The 18,750-nt window shown below is 41.1% G+C and overlaps 1 long non-coding RNA gene across 2 annotated transcripts in view; it reads left to right on the plus strand.

Annotated features, from left to right (window-relative positions):
• Nucleotides 1-16,801: 16,801 nt before the first annotated feature.
• LOC132541793 (uncharacterized) overlaps nucleotides 16,802-18,750 on the plus strand; it is a 37,056-nt gene continuing 35,107 nt past the window's right edge. For both annotated transcript variants that reach the window (XR_009552874.1, XR_009552873.1), the window contains exon 1: nucleotides 16,802-16,882. This is a non-coding gene — a long non-coding RNA (uncharacterized LOC132541793). The remainder of the gene's footprint in view (nucleotides 16,883-18,750) is intronic.

Consider the following 18,750-nt stretch of genomic DNA (forward strand, 5'->3'; position numbering starts at 1 on the left):
CATATATTCATAAGGGCCTTAAGGTTTTTCATTATATGGATGATGTGTTAATATGGGGAGAATTAGATACAGATCTCTCTGCCCTACGTGATTTTCTAATCCCTGCCTTAAAGAGAAGTGGACTTAATGTAGCTCCTGAGGAGATACAGCTAATCCCTCCAATATCTTTCTTAGGCTCAGAGATTTCCCTAACGCAGATTCATCCTTTAAAACCTTGTGTTACTTTTCCTCCTAATCTCACTCTTGCTTCTATACAAAGTTTTCTTGGAAATTTGAATTGGCTTAGGCAGTATCTTTATCTGCCTACAAGCTGCCTGCAACCACTGTTCGATCTGTTAAAAGGAAACAAACAGCCCTCCTCAAAGCATGTGTTAACCCCCGAAGCATCCTTGGCTCTGGAAAAAGTTAACCAGGCTCTCCAGGACATGCACCTCGTTCGGTTCTCCCCCTCCTCTCCAGTAAATCTTCTAATCTTTAACTCCACCCCCACGGTAGTGGGGGCATTGTGGCAGAAACATGGCATTCTCGAATGGCTTCATATGCCAGTAGGTGGAGCTCCAAGACTCCTTACCGAGATTGATGCCTTAGCATTTATGGTTCGCCAAGGAAGAAACAGACCGGTTCAGGTCTTAGGAAGGGAACCAGATTCAATCATTATTCCCTTTTCTCTCACTGATACAGAATGGCTCATACGCCACCATTCTCGTTTTGCCATAAGTTTAATGGGTTTTCCAGGACAATTAGATAATCATTTTCCCTCTAATAATTTGATAGCTTCTTTACCTCTGTTGCCTCTACTAGTACCTAAACTTTTCTCTCGAGATCCCATCCCCTCTGCTCCTACAGTGTTCACTGATGGTGGAAAAAAGGGATCTGCTGCCCTTATATATTATCCAGACCAACAATACCCCAAACCTCTCTTTACTGAACTTCCTGATAATTCCCCTCAGTACAAAGAACTTTATGCTGTTTTCCTTGCATTAAAAGCTGTACCAGAATCCTTCAACCTTTTTTTCTGACAGTGTGTATACTGTTAACTTACTTCCATGGCTTGCTCGATCTTATGTAAGAATTGATGACAACCCACTTTCTCCTCTTTAATTCAAATTGCCTCTATGCTCTGTTCTCAAACCCATCCACTGTATGTTCAGCACCTACGTTCCCACAGCCCTCTTCCTGGTCCCCTGTCCGAAGGGAATGCTGCAGCTGACCGCCTTGCCTCCACAGGAATTCTCCTAGCCTCTGTCTCTAATCGTGCTGACTTTCATTCCCTAACCCATGTTAATCTTAAAGGTCTTCGAGCTCGATTTCCTGATATTCCTCTGCCACAGTTAAAATGTATTCTTTCTACATGTTCTTCCTGTACAGGTCTAATCAAAACACCTGCTATTCAGACTCTGGGGGTTAGTCCTCGAGGTTTAAAAGCCAATGCTCTTTGGCAAATTGATGTTACCCACATACCTAACTTTGGCATACAAAAATATGTGTTCGTCTAAATTGATACCTTCTGTAAGTTTATGTGGGCTACAGCTCAGACTGGAGAAAACTCAAAAAAGCTTATAAGCCATATGCTCTCCTGTTTTGCTGTAATGGGCTTACCTCTTCAACTTAAAACGGATAATGGACCTGCTTTTACCAGCAAACAATTTAAAGATTTTTGTTCCCTCTGGAACATTACTCATACTACAGGCATTCCGTATAATCCACAGGGACAAGGCATTGTTGAGAGGGCCCATCAAACTCTTAAGGCTCAATTAAATAAAGAAAAAGGGGAAATGTATCCCCCTAATATCCAGCTGGCAAAAGCCTTAACTACATTAAATCTCTTTAATATTTACAAAAACTCAGACCAACCTCCTATAATTCTTCATTGGCAAACACCACCCACCCTCCCAGCTGTTAAAGTCAAATGGAAAGACCCACTTGATAAAATTTGGAAAGGACCTGACCCCCTGTTGACTATGGGGAGGGGTTTCGCATGTCTTTTTCCACAAAATTACTCCAAGCCTGTTTGGGTTCCTGCCCGCCATGTTCGGCAATACCCACATGATGGCGCTGATATCCCTGAAGAACAAGAAACACTGCAAGAAGACTGGCTGCAAGAGGACTGGCTACAAGATGCACCCCAGGATCCATAATACAGCATGGCAGAATCAAAAAAAAAAAATCTGATTCACAGAACTCTTCCCCCCCCCCCCCGAATGAATGTCTTATGCTATGACTGGCCAGTTGTGTTTTGTGAGTGAGTGAGTGAAAAAAAAAATTTGAGTGAGTTGAGTGACCAAAATTTTTGTATGACCCATTGTGCTCAGAGTACTCTGAAAGTTAACTGACTTTATATAAAACGGCTGGACGAAGCCATGGTTTCTGGAGACGTCCAGAAACAGTCCAAAAATTGTTCATTCCCCCTTTTGATTTCTTTTTTAAGTCTTGATATCAATATGAAATGTTTAGTCTTAAACTGTGTGAGTAAAGATGGTTCAACTATGACAGTAGATCTAAATTCACATTTGAAATGATATATCTTATTTACAAGTTTTTCTCCTCCTGTGTGTTATAAACTATATGTTTAATATGCGTGTTTCAAGTTTGGTAAACATTAACTTAACAGTTAAATTGTAACTTCGAAGCTACATTTTTACGAGAAGAGGTAAAATCAATTCATTTAAGTAACTGAGTGTTTAAGGTAAAACTCTAAATATTCAATGTGACAATTCATCATCTCCTAAATTAAAATACAAATTCTCTATACAGGACATTTTTGGAGGGCCCCCAAAAATGTCCTGTAAGCTATCTTGTGGAAATTAATCCACAACAAATTTGGCATCTATCTGATATTGTAAATGTACCAAAAAAAAAATTGTCACTAAAATGTGTTAACTCTAGTAACCTGAGTTTGCTTAAAAACCCAATGTAAAAATAGTTAAGAATCAATATATGTAACTTAAATTCGGTATGAAAACTTAGCTATATAAAGACTGCTACATGAGGTCATGTAAGATGACCTTTACACGAAATTATAAAGATACCTAAACCAGTTATAATCATTGAGTTATCAATTGTAGTAAACTTCTAATTTGTTACAAAGTTTTTTCATAAGTAATTGACTACAGCTATGACAAGCCTTCGCATAAAGAAGCATCTGCTCATATAGAATCCCCAGAAATCCATCTTGGACCCATGACCTCTGACATCACCCACAATTACAGCCATCCCCCGAAACCCATGATGTGACCTGTCACGATCTGGAGAACCTGATTCACAGACTCCAAAGGACAAGACTTTCCTACTGCCTTTCTCTCAACCTTCGGTGTCTGCTCTTCCTGCTTCTGTTTCGCCCACCATGTTTTGGCAGTTCCAGGTCACTCTCTACAGAGAAGAAAAGTTCCAGTGGCCGTCCTCCTCCATCAAGATAGACGTGTGGCATTTATTTCCTGGCCGTTGACATTGGACTGATGCTTCTATAGAACTTGCTGGACACTCCTTTTATATTGCTGGACTTCTTGAAGAATGACTGTAGCAGTTCATAGAACTTACCGCCAGCTGACTCGGGATTTTGCAATACCAGATCACCCCTCTAGCCCCTCGGCTTATCAGGCCCCTACTCCTCCACCCATCAGGCTCACTCTGGCTCTTGCTACTCTTACTTACCCCTCCCTGTCTTGTGCTAGTTCTTTTTGAAGACACTTACACACTATCATTCTGCTTTCTTCCCAACAGGTTTCCGTTCACCCCTACACTGCTATTCCCCTGACAGATGAAGCCTTTTACAGACATTGACCCAGTTATATATGGCCATTAAGTAAGAGGAAGATGTTGGGGAATTGTGAGGATATGGTTGAGCTTGGAAGGGCTTGAGCCTGAGGGGTGTGTCAATCCTGTTAGTCTCTCTCTCCACGGAGAGGTTGAGCAAGGAGGGACAGTAGAACCCCCAAAAAAGGTGTGCCTCTTATCAGTCTCCCTGCCTCACAAAGTGCCCCGCACTCCTGATACTATGGCAAATAGTTAAAAAGAAAGGGGGAGATGTTGGGTAGTATGCCACCTCCCCCTGGCTTCTGCTTAACCATATGCCTATATAGGGATTTACTGATCCAAAGCTTTGGTCTATTTACATAAATCACTTTTACATAAAGCACTCCAGGGAATTGGTGGTTCAGTGATAGGATTCTCGCCTGTTCCGCCCCCTCCTTGTCACACTCTGATTTTCACCAGTCACTTTTCTCTCCACCTTCTCTATATCACATCCTGTTTCCACCCTACTTGGAGATTATAAAAACAGCTGCTCTTCTGATTAAAGACACTTGGAAATTGCTTTCTGGCTCCGAGAGTTCCAGAGTGTATCTCCTGCGGAAGTTGGTGCAGCACGAGTTTCTGATTCCTCTCCCACACAGCAGCCTAGATCAGCTCCTGTTGAGTTCTCTCCAACCCAGAGAGCACTAGCTCGGGAAGAAGTACCCTCAGGCTATCCCGGCAATTTTCTACCTGGGTGATCTGTCAAGTTGAGAGAGTGGGGTGCTGAAGTTCCCTACTGTTACTATGTTGCTGTGAATACATTGCTGTAGCTCTATCAGTAGATGATTTTTGTACTTAGATGGCTTCTCATTGGGTGAATAGATGTTAATAAGTGTTAAGTCCTCTTGATTGGCTGATCCACTGAGTATTGAGTAGTATCCATCCCTATCTTTTTAAATTTTATTTATTTTAAAGGCTATCCTGTCAGATATAAGAATAGCTGCTCCTGCTCTTTTTTTGTGAGCCATTGCTTGTATGATGTTTTCTATCCTTTCACTTTGAGTCTGTGTTTCTCTTGTTGAGTTAGGTGGGATTCCTGTAGACAGCATATTGTTGGGTTGTGTTTTCTGATCGATCTTCCTACTCTGTGCCTTTTAATAGATGAATTTAAGCCACTGACATTTATTGATATCAAATATTGAAGATATTTTAATGTCGTTCTTGTAGAGTTATAAAGTGTTCTGACATATGGCCTATTTATGGTGGTCTGACTATTTATAGGAGATCTGTCAGAACTTCTTTCAGGGAAGGCTTGGTGATAGTTGATTCTTTCAATTGTTGCTTGTCTTAGGAGGTTCTGATTCCACCATCTAGTCTGCATGACAATCTAGCAGGATGCAGTCATGTTCGTTGAAAACCTTTCTCATTGAGCACTCGATAGATATCTTGCTATTCTATTCTGGCCTGTAGTGTTTGTGTGGACAAGTCTGCTGCTAATCTTATGGGTTTTCCATTGTAGGAGACTCTTTGTTTTTCTCTTTCAGCCTTCAGGATCCTTTCTTTATCCTTATTCCTTTCCATTTTAAATGTGTCTTGGTGTCTTTAAGTCTGGATTAATTCTATTTGAAACTCTCTGGGCTTCTTGAACCTTTATGTCTTTTATGTTCTCTATACTAGAGAAGTTCTCAGCTATTATGTTCTGAAGAATACTTTCTTCCCTCCCTCACTTTCTTCCCCTGGTAATCCAATAATGCGTATATTATTTATTTTGAAGTCACCCCATGACTCACTCACTGTTGTTGTTTTCAGTATCTCTTAATCTCTTTTTGAGATCTCTTACTTCTTTTTTAGTTGTCTCTAATTCGTCCTCGATATTGCTAATTCTGTCTTCAGCCTCATTTATTCTACTCTCTCTCCCCTCTACTGTTCTCTGGGGTTCATCTATTTTTTCACGCTGTTCTGATACTGTTTTAGCTTGTGTTCTTAGATCAGCTATTTCAGCTTTCAGCTCTCTAAGAACCTTGAGATAATTATTGGTTTCTTCCAGGGTCTCAATTGTTGTGTTTGCATTTCTCATGAAAATTCTTTCAAATTCTTTACTCACTCTTGTGATTATTTCCTTAACTAGTGCTTGGATGTTGACCCCATTATTTTGTGATTCAACCTTTGGGGGGCTTTTAAGGGGACTCTTGTCCTGATTCATTTCTCCAATGTTTCTTCTTGTTGGTTTAACCATTCTATATAGTATTTTATGAGGCCCCTCTCTCAGTACTTTTCCTGATCACTCTTGCCTGGATTGACTTGTGTCTAAGTAAGTTAATTAAAGGGTTCACAGTTGTGGAAATTGACAGTTGTTTCAACAGTATTTTAATCCCTGAGTTGGATCTCAGTGGCTTAAAAGCCTCTTTTTTTCTTTTTCTTCCCTGTAGGCTATGGGAGCTTAAGGTCTTTTAAACTGTAAGTAGGCTTCTTAGCTTTCTCACTGACTCCTGACCAAGAGATAAAGCAGGCTGTGGCAGAGATAATCCAGTGGTTATGCAAAGAGACACTCACATCCCCACTGCTAGGCCACTGAGGTATAGATCTTCTCCTGAGTTTCCTGGTTAGTTCTCTGTCCCCTGGTGTCAGCACAGGGCCTCCCTGCCACTGCTCCAGATTCTGAGAGCAGTAGCAATGGAGACTCACAGTTGCATTTGGTGAGTCCTCTCCTCCCTTCAGCCATCTTTTTGTTGCTGAAACAGACAGGAGTTGTTGTCTCAACTGGTAAACTGACAGACTATTAACAGCTACTTAATCTCTCCCTAGGCTCCTCTCTGTCCACAAGCCACACTTGTTTGCACTCATAGATGATTTGGTGGGTTCCCAAAGTCCTTCTAGTCCTGTCTTGTTGCAGTCCCAGGAGGTCTCCTTTGGAATTCCTAGTTGACCCATAAAGGGGAAGAGAGAAACACTGCTGGTGCTGCTCTGTAGCTCCACTTCTGGAAGTCCTCTTTTCCTTTCTTTTTTTTTTTTTTTTACCAGAGCACTGCTCAGTTTTTCTTTATAGTGTTTTGGGAATTTAACCTGGGACTTTGGAGCTTCAGGCATGAGAGTCTCTTTGCATAACTATTATATTATCTTCCCCATTCATCTTCTTTCTTTATTCTCCATACTCAGAGGGACATCAGTCTATTGTAAGACAACCTATTGTATTTCCAAGATCTCTCTTCTCTTATACTGAAACAACATCAAGTGTAAGCAGACAAGTTTCTCCCAGCCTTCCTAGGAACTGGTTCAGGATTTAGGGAGTCCCCCAGGTAGTATACCAACTGTCTAAGAGTATCTCTGAACCACAGAAAGATGTTCCAGAAAAGCTGATAGCTTTGCTTTCTGCTGCTGTTGTAACAAATCACTACACAATTGGTGGTTAGGAAAGTCTATCATGACTCCATTCTATAGCACTTGTGTCTGACATAGGTCTTCCTGTGCTAAAATTTAGGTGTTGAAGAGGCTGCTTTCCTTTCTGGAGGTTCTTAGTAAATATCTCTTCCTTCCTGCTTCCAGGAGCTGTGTGCATTTCTGGGCATGTGGTCCCTTCCTCCACCTTTAGAGCTAGCCATGGTGGTGGAGATGACACATGATATCACTCAGATCTGCTTCAATATCACCAATGTTTCTGACTCTGACCTCCTTTGTCCACTTCCAAGGGCACTGTGAAGACACTGGGAAGCCTCAGATAAACCAGAATTATCTTCCTGCCTAAAACCTGCTGATCAGCACCTTGAATCATACCTGCCACTTTGATTTCTCTTTGTCATGTTTCCTAGCCCAAACACAGGTTTGGAGAATGTCTCTGGGAATGAGATATTTTCCTGTTGTCTTTAACTGAAAGCAAGGTAATTGAAATCAAGCAGACATTTCAATATTATTTTACAGTATTAGAGCTTTACCTTCTAAATCTTTTTGAGAATACATTATTTATTCTATAAGATAGAAATTCAAGGCACTGCTCAGCTATGACATAAGTGTCAGATGCATCCAGACACAGACTCTGTATCCTCATGCATTACTGGACCACATATGGTAGCCTTATGCTCTTCTGCTTAGTGGTATCCCACATCCAGACCCAGGAAGGTGCAATTGCTGAAACATTCCATTTGCTTCTCTGTAGTTTCTTATTGTTGAGGAGGAAAGTGGAAAGTATCCATTAGCCATGTTTATGTGACACCACCTTCTTGCCCTAGCCACATTAAGATCACAGCTACTTGAAATTTAGTTTTGCAGTCAAGCATAGAGGAGTAAGACTAAAAGTGGGTGCTTTATGTATATATGTATGTATTTATTTATTTTGATACAGGGAGGGTATTGTTAGTCTGCATGGAACATTATCAATTCTTCCTCCTTGAAACTATTTTTCAGATCTATTAGGTTTTGTTTCCTTTATTTCTTTGGTGACACTCTAGATGTGGCACCTTGTTTATTAATTCCTTTATATGAAACCTTCCATAACAATTACATCATAGCCTATGACAAGTAGAATTTGTTTAATGATACTAGTTTTCCAGTATGATAGTTAAGGAGATTATTTAATGAGGCTGAAGTCAGTGTTACTTAACACTGCATTACTTAACATTACAGCATTATTTAATAAAACAAATTTTAAAATGATGCTAAAGAATTAGGTGCATAACTCTCATTATTGTTAATGGTTGCTACATACCTAATTCCCTGCTCAATGCACTAAAATCTTGGCTCCAGCTTCTTCTCTTATGGAAATGAGCTTACAAGCATCTGCACAGAACCTACTGGCCACAGGTATAAATAGCTGCAGTGATATTTCTTTGTGTATGCAGAAATTAGCCCTGACCCCAGTAAAGCTAGTGCCTGCATACAGATTCAGTTTGACAATCAGTGGCATGTAAGGGTCATTACCAAGGAAATGTGGTAAACATCTAATTAGTTTTTATTGACTTTCACACTCAGAATGTAAATCTTGGGACTAGGTGGAACTTATCACCTACTGAGGTATCACTATGGACATTTATGTGTTTGAACAAGGTGGTTTATTTCAGAAGACAGTCACAGTCTGGACAGATCCATAGGTGTTTCTGGAGATGGCATTGCTTACCCTACCTGGAGCACAGGGCAGTGAGTTCTCCAATGGACTACAGGGCAGGACTGTGAGCTCTTCTCTCTGGTGAGAACAAGATGCATTCCACCTGAAGAAGAGGGACCTTGAGATTTGGTATTTGAAAGGACTGTGACTGAACCAGGTACAGCCATGTCAGCCTTCAGTCTGACAGAATGGTCCATCAGTGACAGAGCATGTTGAGAATGTTGGATTATTCCAAACAGCTACATGAGTGCAAGTGACAGTCTAACACTTTTCGTGTTGGATCTTTGTGTTTGTCACAGTTCCTGGAGTATAGTAATTACTGGAAGAAAAAAGAAAAGTAACATTTATGGCCTATACAGATCTTAAAAGATTGATGTGGAATGTAGAAGTAGGTATCCATGATTCTTTTGTTGGCAAGTTACAGTGTTTCAACTAAATTTGGGCTGACCAAAAGAGAAAATAAAATAATTTATATGTTACTGAGAATTCCAGGCCATTAGACTTCTGGCACAGTTGGATCCAAGTGTTCCAAGTACCTCATCATGATTTAGTCTATCGTTCTTTTCTTATAGTTCCTTCATAAGGCTTAATTCTCAGGAACATAATTTCTTCTGGTGATAAGATGGTCAGTATCATTCCAGGCTTACTGAACTGGACACCCAAGAAAAATAAACTCCTTTTTTCCCAGAAATTTTCACCCAAAATCTTGGGTATCTTTGTGTTTCTTTTTTCATGGTCTCTCTCTCTCCCTCTCTCTCTCTCTCTCTCCCTCTCTCTCTCTCCCTCTCCCTCTCCCCTTCTCCCTCTCCCTCTCCCCCTCTCCCTCCCCCTCCCCCTCTCCCTCTCCCCCTCCCCCTCCCCCTCCCCCTCCCCCTCTCCCTCTCCCTCTCCCTCTCCCTCTCCCTCTCCCTCTCCCTCTCCCTCTCCCTCTCCCTCTCCCTCTCCTTCTCTTCCTCTCTCTCTTTCTATCTGATTCTTGGATCAGTCCCATCTGAGCTGGACTCAGAATGGGAAAAATGCCTTCCCAAAGAAAATATGGTGCTCTCAAGATCACCTATGACATCAGAGATGGACTACATAGACTAATTTATTCTGTAGAGAAAATCTTAGGAAATTCACAGAGATGGGAAAAAAAAAAGCAAGAAGACTAGAGTTTGGTCAGTGATTTCTATTAAATATCTGCATTTCAATGTAGCTGATGATATTCTCTGACCACTGCATTGGAAATTTTTGAGGAATAATGAAGAAAGTTTTGTTTAAGACAGAGTTTTGTCATTGGAGAGCATGGCTTAGGCAACATGCACTGCAATCTCAAGTTACTTCATAAAGACAAAACATTCATTAAATTTGAAGTTTGGATAAGCAATAAGTGGTTTTTCTAGTGGTTGCAACTTCTATGCAATATTTAGGGAATAGCAACACAAAATGCTTTATTTCATGGGAGGTGCATGTAATAAAACATTATTACCTGACATTTAAATTAGATTAGTTGCCTTTATTATGCTAAATCTGGTAACATTACTATGATTGTTGGAATGCATTGGATCGACCTTCTTGTGGTGCATCCCATGAGTACCCATTCATTGGGGAAACTGATGATCCTAGCTGACTGAATCCACATGGATCCCAGTCATTTTCAAAGCCAGCAACAAGCAGCTCCTGACAGCTTTCAACCTGATGCTGTTGACTGGCTACGGAAGAAGGGCAAACACTAGAAGAAGAAGAAGAACTATGATTGTTATGTAAGACCAGAACATTTTCACCCCCAGACCTACGGACATCTAATCTTTGATAAGGGGGCCCAAAGTATTAAATGGAAGAAGGAGGCTCTCTTCAATAAATAGTGCTGGGAAAATTGGGTTATAACATGCAGAAGAATGAAATTGAACCACTTTATCTGGCCAGAAACAAAAATCAACTCCAGATGGATCAAAGATCTGAATGTCAGACCAGAAACTATCAAATACTTAGAGGAAAACATTGGTGAAAAACTTTCACACCTAAACCTCAAGGACATCTTTGATTGTTGTTTTTGATGGGTTATGTTGTTTTCGCCGGGCTGGCTTCACGGGCGGGTAACAGACGACCAGGGACTCATGGTTGAGCTGTAGGCAGTATCTCTTTATTCATGCAGGACGCAGCGCAATCTAAGCCGAGCTGAGCTAAACTAAAGGTACAGTACTGTAAAACTCACAATGCTGTCTTTATATATACTTGCCAAGTAAGGTGGAAACAGGATGTGACATAGAGAGGGTGGAGAGAAAAGTGACTGGTGAAAATCAGAGTGTGACAAAGAGGGGGCGAGAATCCTATCACTGAATCACAAATGCCCTGGAGGGAGGGTGGAACTTGTTAACAGTGGTTATGTAAATAGAATGAAGTGGTTATGTAAATAGAATAGTGTTAAGCAGGGGGGATTTAAACCAAATGAAACAGAAGGGGTCTCATGCATACCAACATTTGATGAAACAAACCCAATTGCAAGGAAGACTAAAGCAGAAACAAACCAATGGGACTACATCAAATTGAAAAGCTTCTGCACAGCCAAAGAAACTATCACACAAAGAGACCCCTCACAGAATGGGAGAAGATCTTCACATGCCATACATCAGACAAGATACTAATCACCAAATATACACAGAACTCAGCAAACTTAGCACCAAAAAAGCAAATGACCCCATCCAAAAATGGGCAGAGGATATGAACAAGACATTCACTTCAGAGGAGATCCAAAAGGCTAACAAACATATGAAAAACTGTTCCAGGTCGCTGATTGCCAGAGATATGCAAATAAAGACAACATTGCAATACCACCTCACTCCTGTGAGAATGGCATACATCCAAAAGGACAGCAGCAACAAATGTTGGAGAGGCTGTGGGGACAGAGGAACCCTTCTACACTCCTGGTGGGAATGTAAATTGGTCCAGCCTCTCTGGACAGCAGTCTGGAGAACTCTTACAAGGCTAGACATAGACCTTCCATATGACCCAGTAATTCCTCTCCTGGGGATATACCCCAAGGATTCCATAATGCCCAACCAAAAAGATGTATGTACATCTATGTTCATAGCAGCACAATTCATAATAGCTAAAACCTGGAAGGAACCCAGGTGCCCAACAGCATATGAGTGGCTAAGAAAGCTATGGTACATATACACAATGGAATACTATGCAGCTATTAAGAACAATGAGCCCACCTTTTCTGACCCATCTTGGACAGAGCTAGAAGGAATTACGTTAATTCAGCTAAGTCAGAAAGATAAAGATGAGTATGGGATGTCCCCACTCATCAACAGAAGTTGAGAAAGAAGAACAGAAAGGGAAACTAAAAGCAGGATATGATTAAATCGAGAGCAGGGCACCAATGTGAAAACGCTGTGGTGAAGGGGAGGGTGGCTATTGGGCTTCCTGGCATGGTGGAGGGTGGGGGGGTGGGAGTGGGTGGTGGGGATGGGACACAGTCTTCTGGTGGTGGGAGTGGTGTTTATGTACAATCCTATTAAAGTGTAAACAGTATATAAACCACTATTTAATTAATATGAGAGGCAAAAAACTAATGATATGTCTAGAAATTCTTAAAACACAGACTGAGTCTTTTTAATACATAGGCTGTCTTTGATATTTTCTCTCCCAAAAGCCTAGACCAGGAAGAACAGAAGCAACCGACAGCACAGCTATATACAAGATTCCGGGTATTATACACCAAACCCTATCAAAGGGACTTTCCAAAGTTAACCCTATCACCAAATAATGTGACAATAACAATGACTATCCATTGTCTTCTTGAACCCTAAGACAACAGGAACCTCACATTTCCTCTATAGAGCCTATATTTTCCGCAGTCCTGAAACCTTAGGGTGGGGCCCACTTTTCTGCATGCTGCTCTCAATTCATATCAAATAATATTGCATCCGCAGATTGCAACCTAATCAACACAACGAGTGCCACCCCAGCATGCTTCACTTCAGACTGTGACCAGAGACTTCAGGTGTGGAATGACAACCCTTCAGCTTCATCACTCAGGTGAGACCTTTCCTTTCATAGTATTTTCTAATTCCATTCCAGGTGTTCCAATCCCCAATAATGTCCCCAAACCTAGATATAGTCCAGGTCCCCTGAGATAGAGCATAGGTTCACCCGTGCCCATAAACTAGGGGAAAAATATATACCTGAAAGCAGAAGTACACAAGAGCATGCAGGGAATACCCCCCTACACTTCATCTGCACTATTACAGTCTTTAGGTCTATGATTGTTCAACAATTTGTTTGGCTTTGTATGTAAACTCTCTTTTCAGCCACCAGGTTCCAGATGCTGACCAGACTTCCCTGGATACATGACCCCATCAATGTGTACTAGAGTGCCACTTCCTCAGAGCCCCACCCTACTAGGGAAAGAGAGAGACAGACTGGGAGTATAGCTGGACCTGTCAAAGCCCATGTTCAGTGGGGAAGCAATTACAGAAGCCAGACCTTCCATCCTCTGCAACCCACGACCCTAGATCCATACTCCCAGAGATAGAGAATGGGAAGGTTATCAGGGGAGGGGGTGGGATGTGGAGATCGGGTTATGGGAATTGTGCAGAACTGTACCCCTCTTATTCTATGGTTTTGTTAATGTCTCCTTTCTTAAAAAAAAAAAAAAGGCCAGCACTTTTTTCCTACACACATTGAGTATGTCTTTCTTCTTCTTCAAGCATCCCGGAGGGTGGTGGTCTCCATACCTGAAAACTGCCTGTATAGTTGGCCAGTGTAGTTCAGGAAGACCTCTCAGCAGTCACATTAAGATGGAACAGAGACTATGGCTTCCATATAAGACAGAGCAAAAGGATGAGTCACCCACCAAGTGGAAAGGATGTGAATTAAATGTATTCAGTCATGAAGTGAAGGAAAGGAGGGAGAGGAGTTTGTTTTCAAATCCCAAATCCCCAAATTCAGGAGGTATTTTTGTGCAATGTAAAGAAAATTGTCTTAGACTAAATAAAGGAAGCATGATTTTATGCTTTTGGAATTAGACATGTGGAAGTCATTTGTTACGAGCCCCACATATGCATTTTGCATAATGAATTTCAATTCACTAGTATAGTTTTGAATATTGTGACTAATTTGTGTGTGTCCTGGTGCTGAGAAGTAGGAGCTTGTTGGCCAGTTGGTGAAACCTGATCAGTGCATTACAGGTAGTTAGAAAGGTGTGAAATGCTAGGTATGAGAACAAAGTACCAATTCTGTAGGTGATGTCAGGATAACTTCTCTAAGGTGACTGTAATTACATCTGTTTGTGTCTACAATGACACCTACACCTCTATCAGTATCTGTGCTAGCATCTCCACCTATATCTACATCTTTATCAAAACCTGCATCTGCATTTCCATCTATGCTGAACCTGCTCTTGAATCTGCTTATACACCCACATTACGTAACCATCTGCAGATAGATAACACAATGCAAATCAATCTTAATGATAGGATTTTCTCCAAAGAATACTCACATGCAATCACTTATCTTTCTATAAGTAGAATGAGAACAGCATCCAGAGCTTATCTTCTCTTGAGTTAAAATAGACTCCCTATCATCTTATCACCCTAAAATCCTTATTCTCACCCTATATATTTTCTAGTTCTTGTTTATTAAACATTTTGTCCTGTTTTGTATTCTAATTGCCTTTCAAACACCAAGTTTAATATACTACTATGATTCCATCCTGACTTCCCTGAGAAGATGACCTACCACCAATGTGTCCCAGAACATCACCTTACTAGAGCCTTACCCCACTAGGGAAAGACAAGAACAGGCCAGGAGTATAGATCAACCTGCAAACACCAATGACCAATTGAGAAGCAATTACAGAAGCCAGAAATCCCACTTTCTGAAACCCATAAAGAATTCTGGTTCATACTCCCAGAAGGGGGGAAAATGTTATTAGAAGGTGACCAGAGGGCTCTGTAACCCAGGCTTTACTTTTAATTTTTATTTATAAAATGGAAATATTGACAATTTTGACTGTAGGAAGAGGCATAGACTTCCAACCAATGCCCAGCCCCAGAGCTCCATATTCAATCCCCTCCATTGATAGCTACCCTATTATTTATCCTTCTGGGAGTATGGACCCAAGGTCATTTTGGGATGCAGAAGGTGGAAAGTCAGGCTTCAGCAACTGTTTCTCCACTGAACATGGGTGTTGACAGGTTGATCCATATTCCCATCCTTCCTCTTTCTTTCCCTAGTGGGGCAGGGATCTGGGGAGGCAGGGCTCCAAGACACATAGTGTGTTTATCTGCCCAAGGAAGTCAGGCTGGCATCATAGTAACATCTGGAACCTGATGACTGCAAAAGGGTTAAGATATAAAGCAGAACAAATTATTTACTAATCATGAACCTAAAGACAAGAATATTGCAGATGAAGATTTGGGGTCTCCAATTTGAAAAGAGCTAGTAGGTCTATTTTAGGTATATTCCAAGGGGTGTATGACTTTACTAGTTTTTTGCCTGAGCCTGACATCTAATATGCATATGGACCCAAGGTATTGTCTGGGGTAAATTGTGTCATAGTTGGAAAAAAGGACTAGAAATCTGGATCAGGGAAGAGAGTAGCTCCTAAATATGGGTAAAGTAGATCAGAAAGATAAAGATGAGTATGGGATGATCCCATTCATAAACAGAAGTTGATAAAGAAGAACAGAAAGGGAAACTAAAAGCAGAATCTGACTGAGTCTGAGGCTGGAGTATGGCACCAAAATAAAAATCTCTGGGTGGAGGGTAAGGGTAGATGTTCAGTTCCATAGTTGGGGGGAAGCTGGGGAGGGGGGTTACGGACACAGACCTTTGGTGGTGGGAATGGTGTTAATATACATTCCTATTAACTTACAGTCTCACAAATAACTATTTAATTAATATGAGAGGGGAAAATGGATTGAATGTCCCAAACTTTTTGATACATAGACCATAGGCTGAGTATATTGTCCCTCAATCTAAGCACTTAAAACTTCAAATCAGTAATCAGATTGAACTTTAACAGTGGATTCAAATAGTCAATGTGCCTCTAATAATGACCTATTCTTTGAAATATAAAATTTCCTAAAAGCTTAGATCAGGGAGAACAGAAGCAGTTGGTGGTGTTACTTTATAAGTTATATTCTTAGGAGAGGAATTGCTGGCTCATAAGGAAGGTCCGTTTCTAGTCTGGGTTCTCCAGACTGAGAATTTATTATAAGCAAATACTACTAGTATTGTCTTGTGGGACTATGTGATAGCTTGGTAGAGCATAGGGGAGCTCGCCCATCCTTAGATGGAGGTCTGGATAGACAACCCACTTGTTAGTCTCTCTCGTCATAGAGGTGAGCCAAGAGGGAAAAGTCTCCCAGACTAAGCTTGCCTTGTTAGTCTCTCAAGCCCACAGAGACCTTACTGTCCCTCTCCATTAACTGCAGGCATCATGGCTACCTACTTTAAGATTAATTTACTTAAAGGTCACCTCATCTTCTGATCATAAAGGAGAACACACCTTATCACACACTCCTACCAGTCTTTAATTTGCTTATCTTCTCTCTATCTTGCCTTAACTGGTTGGACCCCTATTCTCCCCTCAAACACCTTTGGGTAATTAAATGCCTGCATCAGGAGACTAATTATCTTGACCTTTATGTATCTCATCAAATTCCTGTCATAACCAGCCCCCTACCATAGGGGCAAGCTGACCTTTAAGAAACCTGTAATTCCTGACATATTTGAAAAATGTTCTTTGTTTCGTTTTCTATTTAAACTCATGTCCACCTGCTAATAAATGAGATTTGAGAACACATCATTTCTCCCTGGTGTCTCTGCTTCATATCATCCCTTGAGTGAGCGAGTGAGAGCCAGTCGGTTGCCTTCCTGCTGGTGTCACCCCACATGAACACCAACATCTGGCACCCAGATCATGGGGCACAGTTACCTGAACCTAATAAAAAGAAATCGGCCCAAGAGGCAGTGCACTTCCTGGTTGAAATGCTGGCCAACCAGACAGGGAAACAGGATCGTGACTCCAGCAAATCAAGAGGAAAAAACGAAGTGCATCAAAAGGTAATCCCAGGGCTTCTGTTTCAAGCCCCCTGTGATCTTTCTCTCTCTCTATCCTTTCACACTCCAGGTAAGCTCATGGAGGGTACACAGAGAAGGAACCTCGGCAGATAAGAGCCTTGGCCAGGCTCTGAGAAACTGAGTGTCCTTCCCCTGTTGAATCTCAATGAGTCTGACCTATATTTTTCCTCCTCTCCCACTTTTGTGGCATTTGTTCTAAGACTCTCACCTAATTTCTGAGTTAAACGGACATGAGAAACCTTCCTTCCAAGCAGAAGGAGCACAGGAATTACCGATACAGTTGTTTAATTGCTGCATTAAAGCAGTGTGCCAAGAAAGCTGCCCTACGAGTTAGCACTCCTCCGCAGATTTAGTGGAGGGTGGGACCCCTCCGGTTCCCTGACACAGATCCCTGTAAAGGGAGACTGGTCAGACATGTAAAGTAGACCTAGGCATAGTCTTGAAACTGCTATTCAGGAATTGTCCCCTGCCTGAAAAAGACAAAACCCAAAAGATCCAGCTTTTTTCCTCTGCTCAAGCAGCAGCCAGAGCTCTCAGAACACGTAAAACCAATTCTGAGCAAGATCTTATCTGGCTAGCTACCTATTCTTTAAAGAAAGAAAGAAATCAATCAAACAAGACATTCCCTCTAACTTAAAATCTACTAATCAGAGAACCAGCACGCACTTTTGATAGAAATTTAATGATTTGTTTCTTTAAAAATCTAAAATGTACCTTAGCCCAGAAAAGAACTTCCAAAGATCTCCCCCCCCCACAAGGTGGTAAACTAAGCCCGCCTCTTTCATCTGTGCAGCCAATCATATCGTAGAGATTCTGATCCAACAGACTGGTGGAGACTTCAGTCAATCATTCCCCTAGCCACACCCGCCCCTCCTTGGACGGGGGAGTTGCTGTGAGTTAAGAATCCAAACTGTGTTCCAAAGGGAAAATTTTTTCCTTTCACTAAGACTATCTGATTTAATTGTAAGTCTGTGTGCTAACCTTGTTTTAATTAATGTGTGTTAACCCCTAAGTAAATAAAGTTTGTTTTAAGTTTTAAATAAGATTTAGTTAAGCTAAATGTGGTTTTAAAGATCCCGACTCTTAGAGTTGGCACACCTTTACTGGACCTTGAGAAAGATTGATGCACCTCTATTAAGTAATCAAATGCCCAGCCCGGGGGTCCTATTTGTTACCCTCTCCTCTAAAGGGAGAAGGGAGAAGCACTCTAGCGTATTGGAGCTACCAATGTAAAAGCAGCTGGCTGGGACAAGTAGAAGGTGCAGATTCAAAGCCTAAAATTTTGTGGATTGCCTGTTATATAGAAAAGGGCCACCTGAATTTGACAAATCTGAATTGAAAAAATATACCAGAATAGATGAAAACCTATTTGAGACAAATAAAAGTGACCTGGTGCTGGGATCACTTCTTGGACCTAGACTTCATAAAACTTCATAAAATTCCCCATGTGTGGGAACAACTGGACTGGAATATAGGAAAGTTTCGTCCTTCTGATAGCAATATCAGCATCAATTCATTATTTAGAGATTTTCTGAAATCTCTAGGTGTGGTAAGACTCCTCTGCAGTCTCTCTCACTCTTGTGAGAATTCTGAATCTTACCAGCACTCCAATACCAACTACCACTGTTTGTAACAAACTCCATGCTTTGACTAGCTTTCTAATGACCCAGTCTCGGTAGAGCAGTGGCCTTGCCAGGAAAAAAAGGTTAAACATGGTATTCTTGGCCTGATAAAAATTTTTAATATTTGGCCAATGTGATTCAACAAAATTATTTAGTCTAAAATATCATCTAAAAGAAATGTAACAGTAAGAATTTGTTTTGAACATTTCAGCTATGAAGTTTATCTTA

Source organism: Erinaceus europaeus, chromosome 1, assembly GCF_950295315.1.
Source record: "Erinaceus europaeus chromosome 1, mEriEur2.1, whole genome shotgun sequence".
Classification (NCBI taxonomy): Eukaryota; Metazoa; Chordata; class Mammalia; order Eulipotyphla; family Erinaceidae; genus Erinaceus; species Erinaceus europaeus.